This window comes from Orycteropus afer, unplaced genomic scaffold (genome assembly GCF_000298275.1).
Source record: "Orycteropus afer afer isolate SDZICR_OR568_19922 unplaced genomic scaffold, OryAfe1.0 scaffold00078, whole genome shotgun sequence".
Lineage (NCBI taxonomy): Eukaryota > Metazoa > Chordata > Mammalia > Tubulidentata > Orycteropodidae > Orycteropus > Orycteropus afer.
Window position 1 is genome coordinate 9,413,525 of NW_006921665.1, and position 9,736 is coordinate 9,423,260.

Consider the following 9,736-nt stretch of genomic DNA (forward strand, 5'->3'; position numbering starts at 1 on the left):
CAGCACTATTTACAATAGCAAAAAGTTGGAAACAACCTAGGTGTCCATCAACTGAAGAATGGATAACCAAACTATGGTACATACACACAATGGAATACTATAAAACCCTAAAGAATGATGTATAATCTGCAAGACAGTGCATAACGTGGGTAAACTTGGAGGACATTATGCTGAGTGAAATAAGTCAGTCACAGAAGGACAAATATTATATTAGTCCATTATTATAAAAAGTCAAAGAAAGGTTTATATATGGAAGGAAATTTTCTTAGTTGGTTACTAGGGGTGGAAGAGGAGGGGAGGGAACACTGTTAGAAAGGTAGAGACAAGTATTGATTTGCATGAAGAGAAGGGCACTGTACCAAATGTGAGTGATCAACATGGTGGCATTGAGGAAGAGGAAGACAAAGAGAGGTACAAGGGAGGTACAGACAACAAAGATGAACCCTTTTTGTACATACAGTACTGCATTGTCAGTGAAGGCAAACATGGATATACAGGTGGATAGATGGGTGGACAGGCTGAACTATTAGGTATGTCTATGCAGGAGGGAGTGTGCCCAAGACTATGTATAGGGTTGGCAGACAGTGTTTCTACAAGTGTATTGGTATGTTCTGTAAGCATTCCCAGGTATATGGTAGAACTGACAAGGGACAAGGTTGTAGTCACTTCTTGATCACAGCTAGCTACCCAGAAGCTCAATTAGCATAACATACTACACAAAACATTGTTCCACATCCTACCTTGGCAAGTAGCGACTGGGATCTTAAAAGCTTGCAAGTGACCATCTAGATGCAACAATGGGTCTCTCCTCTTCCAGAGCGAAGACGAATGAAGAATACCAACTAACTCATGGAAAGAGTTAGTCCAAGTGACTGGTAGCCCTTGCGATCCTTAGCCTATACAACTATGAGACCAGAAGAACTAGATGGTTCCTGGCTACCACTGTCAACCATTCAGAGTGGGATCTGTGTAGGAGATCCTTGATAGAGTGGGAGGACAACGTGGAAGAAAACTCAAAATCATTTGGGGGGTGGGGAAAGGGACCAGATTTGCTGGTCAGTTAGAGCGTGATGGAACCACTGAGACTATGGCCCCTAGCTACCCTTCAGGTCTGGAATTGAACACATTCTGTGGCTTCCAGCCAAACAAAAGACAGGCATATGAGGTGAACTCCTTGGAGAGAACAATCATTGGAGAGTAGAAGGGCTGTGTATATACAGGGAGACAGCTCAGCAGGGAGGAGTCCATGGAGGGAAGGACATAGGGAAGAGGTAACTATGGGGAGGAAGTAGGAGGGGGAGCTGTTGCATTGTGGTAAATTGTAGTCAATGTATGAGATAAAGTGTATGTGAACTGCTGTATGGAAAGTGAATTTGCTCTGTAAACTTTCACCCAAATCACAAGTAAAAAAAAAAAAAATAAGTTTTGTTCCATGTTTTTCTTCCACTCTGTAAGGATCTATCTGTTGTGGCCCTGATCAAATCAGTTGTTAGTGGTAGCTGGGTAGATCTTCTGGTTTCAAGGTAGATGAGGCTATGGCTTATGTAGTCTGTTAGTCCTGTAGACTAGTTTCTTCTCTGAGACTTTGGTTTCCTTCTTTCTCTTTCGCTCCTGACACGTAGAGACCAATAATTGTATCTCAGATGGCTGCTGGCAAGCACTTAATACCCCAGGCACTGCTCAGCTAACTAGTGATGCAGGACATGAACATTGTGAACCGTATTGTGCCATTTGATTGAGCTGTCCCATGAGACTAAGGTCCTAAGCCTCCAAATGTAGAAAACCACTTTCACAAGGTGTTTGGTTATATCTGAGAAGTATCTATAACTGTGTCCGCTGTTAATCTGTTGTATGTGCGCACACACATATCTGTATGTACACATACATACAGATACTTCTCTCTGTGCATACATATGTACACACCAGTACCTACTTATGTGTCTGTATATGCTTATACCCATTTATATGTGACCATACACTCATTTTTTGGTTATTGTTGTTGTTACCTAATTATGTATGTCATATTCTTTAGCACAAACATTGTTTTCTTTTCTCAGAAACAATGTTTCTTTTCTTAGTGGCATTGTTTACTTTGGTCAAGCTGTGCTCATTACACCCACATTTGGTGGTAATTTTCCCATCAGCAAAAATAACAAATATCTATGATTCAGAGAGTAATCCCTCCCATACCTGGTAATCACCAATAAATGCTGGTCTCTCTCTCTCTCTCTTTCTCTCTCTCTGTGTATAAAGATAAGATAATTCTTAGTAAAGTAGGACACAGTATAATATTTGTCCTTATATGATTGACTGGTTTGATTTAGCATTATGTCCTCAAGATCCATCTATGTGTTTTTCAGACTCATCATTGTTATTTATGGTTGCCTAGAAGATGGGGCAATCTACTTCCGTAGTGATACTGCCTCGGAAACCCAAGGAGGGGTTGCTATGAGTCGGGTCTGACTCGACGGCACATAACAACAACAACAGTATTCTGTAGAGTTTTCAAGGGCTGATTTTTTGGAATTACATCACCTAACCTTTCTTCCAAGGTGCTTCTTGAGTGGACCTGAAACTTCAGCCATTTGGTTAGCAGCTGACCATGTTAACTGTTTGTACCACCCAGGTACTCCCTGTGAGCATTTACTAGTACTAAAAGTTCTTTGTGCCCTCTTGAACTTAAATAACCATACTTAACATGTAAAGTGAGATTTAAACAATCTTTGTTATCTTCTTGTTTTGGATATCACTCATACCTTTGTACATGGTAGTTGCTTGAATTGAAGTGAGCTGTCATTTTGAGACTTACAAGATAGGTTTCTTAAAAACAGATTCTCCTCTTAGCTTCCCAGATAGGAAGAGTAGGATTTAGTTGGTATATCCTGATTCCTCTTTGACCCTAAACTTGTAAGGTTTTATTATTATATCTTCTCCTCTTCCTTTCATTTTCCTTCACTCCAACTTACTGCATTTCTTATACCTCTGCTACAGGGGCCCAGGTAGAATTCTCACCTTTCCTGTGGAAGGTTTGACCCCAGGCCAATTGACTTCATGTGCGGCCTCCACCCATCTGTCAGTGGAGGCTTGCATGTGGCTATGATGCTGGTCAGGTTACAGTGGAGCATTCTAGACTAAGATGGACTAGGAAGAAAGGCCTGGCAGTCTTCTGAAAATCAACTGGTGCAGACCCTGTGCATCACAAAGTTCTGATCCTATTGTGCATGGGGTTCTATGAGTTGAGTGCTGACTATGGCAGCTGACAACAGCAACAACATAACTCGCTGCTAACTTAGGACACCTTTGGATTGCCTTGGAGTTTCTGAGAAAATTGAAAAAGGGTTTTTTTTCTTTGCTTTAGTAGTAGATAAAGTATGTGAACGTATCTATAACTGTCATAGCCAAATGGAACTGTATCTCTTAGGAACCCCACCAAACAAATGTCTTATATTTCCTTTGCTTTGGTATGTAGGTCTTTGGGGTATTCACTGTATCATTTGCTTTCTGCTTTGTCATCATTGTTTTTCCCTAAAAATGTTTTTTAAGGGTCTGGTTCTTTTTCATTATAACAATTCTAAATCATTTTGATGGTAGTGATTATGAAGGCAGTGTTTCCCTGTAATGCAGAGGATACAAAACTTACTTAAAATTGACTATTGATAGCATTACAGGACTGTTTTGAGCAATATTAGACACCTCAGTTATATGTTGAATGAAGAGCTCCAGTGGTATGGTGGTTAAGGCATTTGGCTCCTAACCAAAAGATCAGTGATTTGGTCCCACTAGTTGCTCTGCAGAGGAAAGATGAGGTAGTCTGGCTTTGGAAACCCAATGGGGGTCACTATGGTTTGGAATCGACTTGATGGCAGGGAGTTTGGAGTTTGGTGGCGTTCTGGTGGTATAGTGCCTAAGACATTTGACTGCTAACCAGAAGGCTGGTGGTTCAAACCCACCAGCTGCTCCTTGGAAGGAAGGTTGGGCAATATCCTTCCATAGAGATATCGCCTCGGAAACCCAAGGAGGGGTCGTTATGAGTTGAGGTTGAATTGATGGCAGTGCATTTGGATTTTTCTTATATGTTGAATAATATTTTTATTCTCTGAGTATAGTATCTCACCTACATAACAGGGATAGGCAACCAAGTTTTTAAGAATATTTTGATCAATTTACCTTGAGTATAATTCCTATCTGGGTTTTAGTTTTTATGCTTTATAATCCCAATCTTATTCACTACCACTACTAGTATTTCATAGTTGTAGGTTGCATAATAAGCAATTCTAGAAGTGAATGAAGGAGCCCTAGTAGCACAGTGGTTAAGTGGTTGGCTGCTAACTGAAAGGTTAGTGGTTCAAAACTACCAGCCACTTCACAAGAGAAAGATGAGGCAGTCTCCTTCCATAAAGATGACAGTTTTGGAAAACCCTATAGGGCAGTTCTGCTGTGTCCTATAATGTTATTATGAGACAGAATTGACTTCAATGGCAGTGGGTTTAGAGATGAATGAAAAATTGAACACAGACTTTTTTTTTTTTTTTAATTGTGATTTGGGTGAAGATTTACAGAGCAAATTCACTTTCCATACAGCATTTCACATATACTTTGTCACATGTCATTGACCACAGTTTACCACAATGCAACAGCTCCCCTCCCACTTCCTCCCCATAGTTACCTCTTTCCAGTGTCCATCGCTCCATGGACTCCTGCCCCCTGAGCTGTCTCCCTGTGTATAAGCAGCCCTTCTTTCTCAATGATTGTTCTCTTCAAGGAGTGTATCTATCTCAGGTAAATGTTCAACTCATATGCCTGTCTTCTGTTTGGCTGGAAACCACAGGTGTGGGTTCAATTCCAAACCTGAAGGGCAGCTAGGGGCCATAGTCTCAGTGGTTCCACCAGACTCTGTCGGACCAGCAAACCTGGTCCCCACCTTTTTTTTTTTTCTCTCCAAATGATTTTGAGTTTTGTTCCACATTGTTCTCCCTCTCTATCAAGGATCTCCTACATAGATCTCCTTCCAAGTAGATGACACTGGTAGCCGGGCACCATCTAGTTCTTCTGGTCTCATAGTTGTATAGGCTGCAGATCGGGTGGTGTACCAGTCGCTAGGACTAATTGTTTCCATGAATTTTGGTTTTCTTCATTCTTCTTTGCTCTGGACGAGGAGAGACCCATCGTATCTAGATGGCAGCTTGCTAGCTGTTAAGATCCTAGTCGCTACTCACCAAAGTAGGAGGTAGAACAATGTTTTGTATAGTATGTTATGCCAATTGAGCTTGATGTCCCCTGCAACTATGGTCCCAAGCCTGCAGGTTCAACTACTCGGTCCCTCTGGGTAGCTGGCTGTGACCAAGCAGTGACCACAACCTTGCCCCTTGTCAGCTCTACTATGCAGTAGAACCCAGGCTTTTTGTTTTATGGCTTTACATTCTACTGTAGCTATCTTAGGCACTCTGGTGGCATACTGCCTAAGCCATTTGACTGCTAACCAGAAAGCTCAACCCCCCCAGCCACTCCTTGGAAGGAAGGTTGGGCAATCTCCTTCCATAGAGATACTGCCTGGGAAACCCAAGGATGGGTCACTATGAGTTGGCATTGACTCCATGGCAGTGAGTTTTGTTTGTTTTGTAGCTATCTTGCTCTTACAGACTAGGCCCCATAGAATGCCACTGTTTTCTAGGCCTGGGCTCTTGGTCTGAATCCCTCCTGGCCAACTACTGATGACAGTCTGTCTGTATCACAGAATTGATGCAGTGTCCCTTTTGTCTTCATTTGTAAGTGCCCAATATAGTATAATAGTTGTTGTTTATGGTCGTTAACACAAAGTGATCAGCTCACATAATTTTTCTCTCTGGATGAACTCTGCTCTGAAATTCCTAATCAAATCCATCCTGTCACTTCCATGCATAACAGGGGTTGTCTACTATGAGTCATATTCTTGGTGCTAGCTTTTTGGCGTCAGTTTTGCAGCAAACACTCTCTGCTACTGGAACCTCTTTCCATGTGATAACGGGAATTTGGTTTTTATCACTCGAAAGTATGGCCTTTTAAATCTCTTACAGAATTAATATGGTATATATCTAAGTATTTTAATGTCAGTGGATGTTTGATTTTCTTTGTGTCTCCCTGAGGAGTTGTGGAGCAATAAATAATGTGTCAACACTGTCCAAGATACTTAAATTTTTGTTACCTGTCATTTTTAATCAGCAGTGGTTACTTATATTTAAAAGATGAACTTTTTGTGACTTACAATTTTGGGTAATGATAATTTTTGAAAAAGCTTAACAAAAACTTAAAATAGATGAATTTTTATATTATTTTAAATGGCCTTTTCAGTTTTCAGTTGTCACCCTTGCAATTTGTCTTTAAAGTAAGATACTCTATGTCCCTCATGACTATTGTTATATACTAAGCCTACAGGTTCCATAATATGCAACATCACTGATTAAAGACGACTTGAGTCAAGTATAAATGTATCTTGGAAAGAATATTGCCAATAGTGATATATTATCTATTGACCCACAACTTCTCAGGGAGGCACAAAGCAAATTAGACTTTCCATGATATTAAAATACTTAGATATATGACATGTGAAATTTTCATTGTAATCAATAAGGAATGAAATTTCTTGAACTCAAGTGCTAGTTTCACAGAGCTTATGGTGGCATAGGGCCTAAGGCATTTGACTGTTAACTAGAAGGCTGGCGGTTCAAACCCATCAGCACTCCTGGGGAGGAAGGTTGAGCAATCTACTTCCATAGTGTTACTGCTTCAGAAACCCAATGAGGGGTCGCTATGAGTTGGATCTGACTCCATGGCACTGAGTTTAGGGAGCTCTGGTAGCATGGTGCCTAAGGTGACTGCTAACCAGAAGGCTGGTGGTTCAAACCCACCAGCCACTCCTCAGAAGAAAGATTGGGCAATCTACTTCCATAGAGATACTGCCTCAGAAACCCAAGGGGAGGGGTCCCTATGAGTTGAATTGACTTGTTGGCAATGAGTTCTTCTCATTATTGCATATTTGTTTAGTTTTTGAAAACTTCTAATCCTGGTGTAGGTGTCTGGAGATTAAGATGGCTGATAAACATCTTAACAAAAACAAAAAAGACAAACTCACTGTCATCCAGTCGATTCTGACTCATTGTGACCCTCATTGGGTTTCTGAGGTGGTAAATTTTTATGGAAGTCGATTGCCCCATCTTTCTTCTGTGGAGCAGCTGGTGAGTTTGAACTGCTAACCTTCTGGTTAGCAGTCAAAAGCCATAGGCACTGTAGAATTGATTCCATGGCTGCAAGTTTGAGTTTTGAATTAGCATCTAGATATAGTTAAAGATCCTATCCCTCCCAGTCTACCATATATTGATCATTTCTATGGCTTGGTCAGTTTACTGTGTGGTTTTCCAGTGGATTGTTTTATTTAATCTTTCTGACAACCATTTTAGATGCCATTACTCTTATTATTTCCATTTTACTAGTGAGTAAACTGAGGCTCAGTGATGTGAAGTGATTTCCCACGGTCATTTACATATAAAGTGGTGGTGTTGCTCAGTGGACTCAGACCCTCGGTGAACCCATCCATGTGTGCAGAGTCGAGCTGTGCTCTACAGGGTTTTCAAGGTTTTAACCTTTTGGAAGCAGTTTGCCATCCTATCTTCCTTAGTGCCACTGAGTAACTGCCAGCCTTGTAGTTAGTAAGTACTTCAGTGCTTAACCATTTGCACCACACAGGTATTAAGTAGCAGAATTGAAATGCCCACCGGAATCTATCTGGCTCTAACATTGATGCTCTGAACAATAATTTCATACTCCCTGCCACTTAATGGTTAATGTAATGCAGCTGGGCTGGAGACTACTCTTGTCTGGGAACAGTCCTCATTTTGACTGATGCTCCTGGGTGTTTTCATAATTGCTCAAGACCTGTTCATTATCTGTTTCAGATTTCGTTTTGAGATTAATAATTAACCCTTAAGGGCTTTTCCCATTGTGTCATGTTGAAACAAAAAGAAGCTGACAAATTCCCATTATTAATTGAACATACGTAACAAACAAACAGCACAAGCCCTGACAAGAAAGACGAGAAATAACGTTGACAGGTTTAGTGTTTCCTCCACTGAAGACTGAGCCAGTGTCGATGCTGATTGCATTCTCAGAAATGTCATGGAAGGGGGTGGTGGCGGTGTGGCTACATGGCCAGGTTTACTGCTTGACAACCAAGGATGTCTTTTTCTTTGTCCTGAAAGGCATGAGGGAAGATTGATTATTAATTCAATGCCAGAAGGACATAGCAAAGTCTTTTCAAGAATTAAACGTGCATACTATATTACAAGTTATGTTTGAACAATTTAGGGTTATGTCTTAAAGTGTTTTTGGATGCACTGTGTTTGAAAAATAAAAAACAAAAAGATAACCAAAGCAAACCACATGATTAGCTATTTTAGTTTATGGTTGTTGATGTTTCTGTTTGTAATTAGTGGGAAGAAATGGCTACTGAGGTATATTAAATTCTGTATCTCAGTATTGTTGCATAAAATCACTTGTGAAACCTGATTTCCTGTTCACTTTGCATCTCCTTCCTCCAATATATTTATTTAATGCAGACTGATATATTTATTTCTCTAATTCATTTATACCAGACCTGGTAAAAAAAAAAGGGCTTGGGGTGGGGATTAAAAACCAAAAAAACAAGCCCATTTCCATTGAGTTGATTTTGAGACATAGTAACCCTGTAGGACAGAGTAGAACTGCCCCATGAGGTTTCCAAGGCTGTAAATCTTTACAGAAGCAGACTGCCACATATTTCTCCCAGAGTGGCTGGTGGGTTTAAACTGCTTACCTTTTGGTTAGCAGCCCAATGTTTTGACCACTGTGCCACCAGGGCTCCTTTTTTTTAAGGTTTGTATTGGAGATATTACATAACACATGTAGATGCACACGCGTGCACGTGTGCACGCACGCGCGCGCACACACACACACACCCACCTTTGAATGGATCTGATCCATGCCCTGTAAGAGTTATACAGGTAAGAGCCAGGGATGATGTCAGGTTAATCAGTGTTATCTTCCTCATGGTCTGTGTGGTAGTTTTATTTTGTTGCTGTTAGTAAACATTGAGTTGGCTTCAATCGTGGTGACCTTATAATAAAATGAAATGGCTTCGCTTTATGTGTAACTGGCTTGGTTCTTCACCATCCTCATGATCGTTGGTATGGTGCCTATTGTTGGAGCTATTGTGTTGTGTCTTCCACCCTAGGGGGGCTCATCTTCCTCCTCTATATTGTATAGTATTCTGTTGTGATCCATAGGGCTTTCATTGGCTAATTTTCTGAATAGATCACCAGTCTTCTTTCTTCCTTGTCTGTCATCATCTGGAAGCTCTGATGAAAGCTGTCCACCACGGGTGACCCTGCTGGTATTCAAAATACCAGTAGCATAGCTTCTAGCATCATAGTAATGCACAAGCCACTGCAGTATGACAAACTGACACAGACAGGTGGTAGAAAGATTTGGCAGAGGGAAAATAGAAAATTGGAAAGAGAGGAATACCTATGAGGTAGTACAGGTAGAGATACAGGTAAACACAGGTTTACAGGTTACAGGTAAACACCTGATTAACTTGCCTATTTTGCAAGTAGATTGAACGTTTAGTTATAAAAATGAACACATTTCCTTAAGGTGATGTCCTATAGTCAAAGCTTGTGAAACACTGACTTTTCCACAGGTTCTTAATACTTCACAAAATACAGTT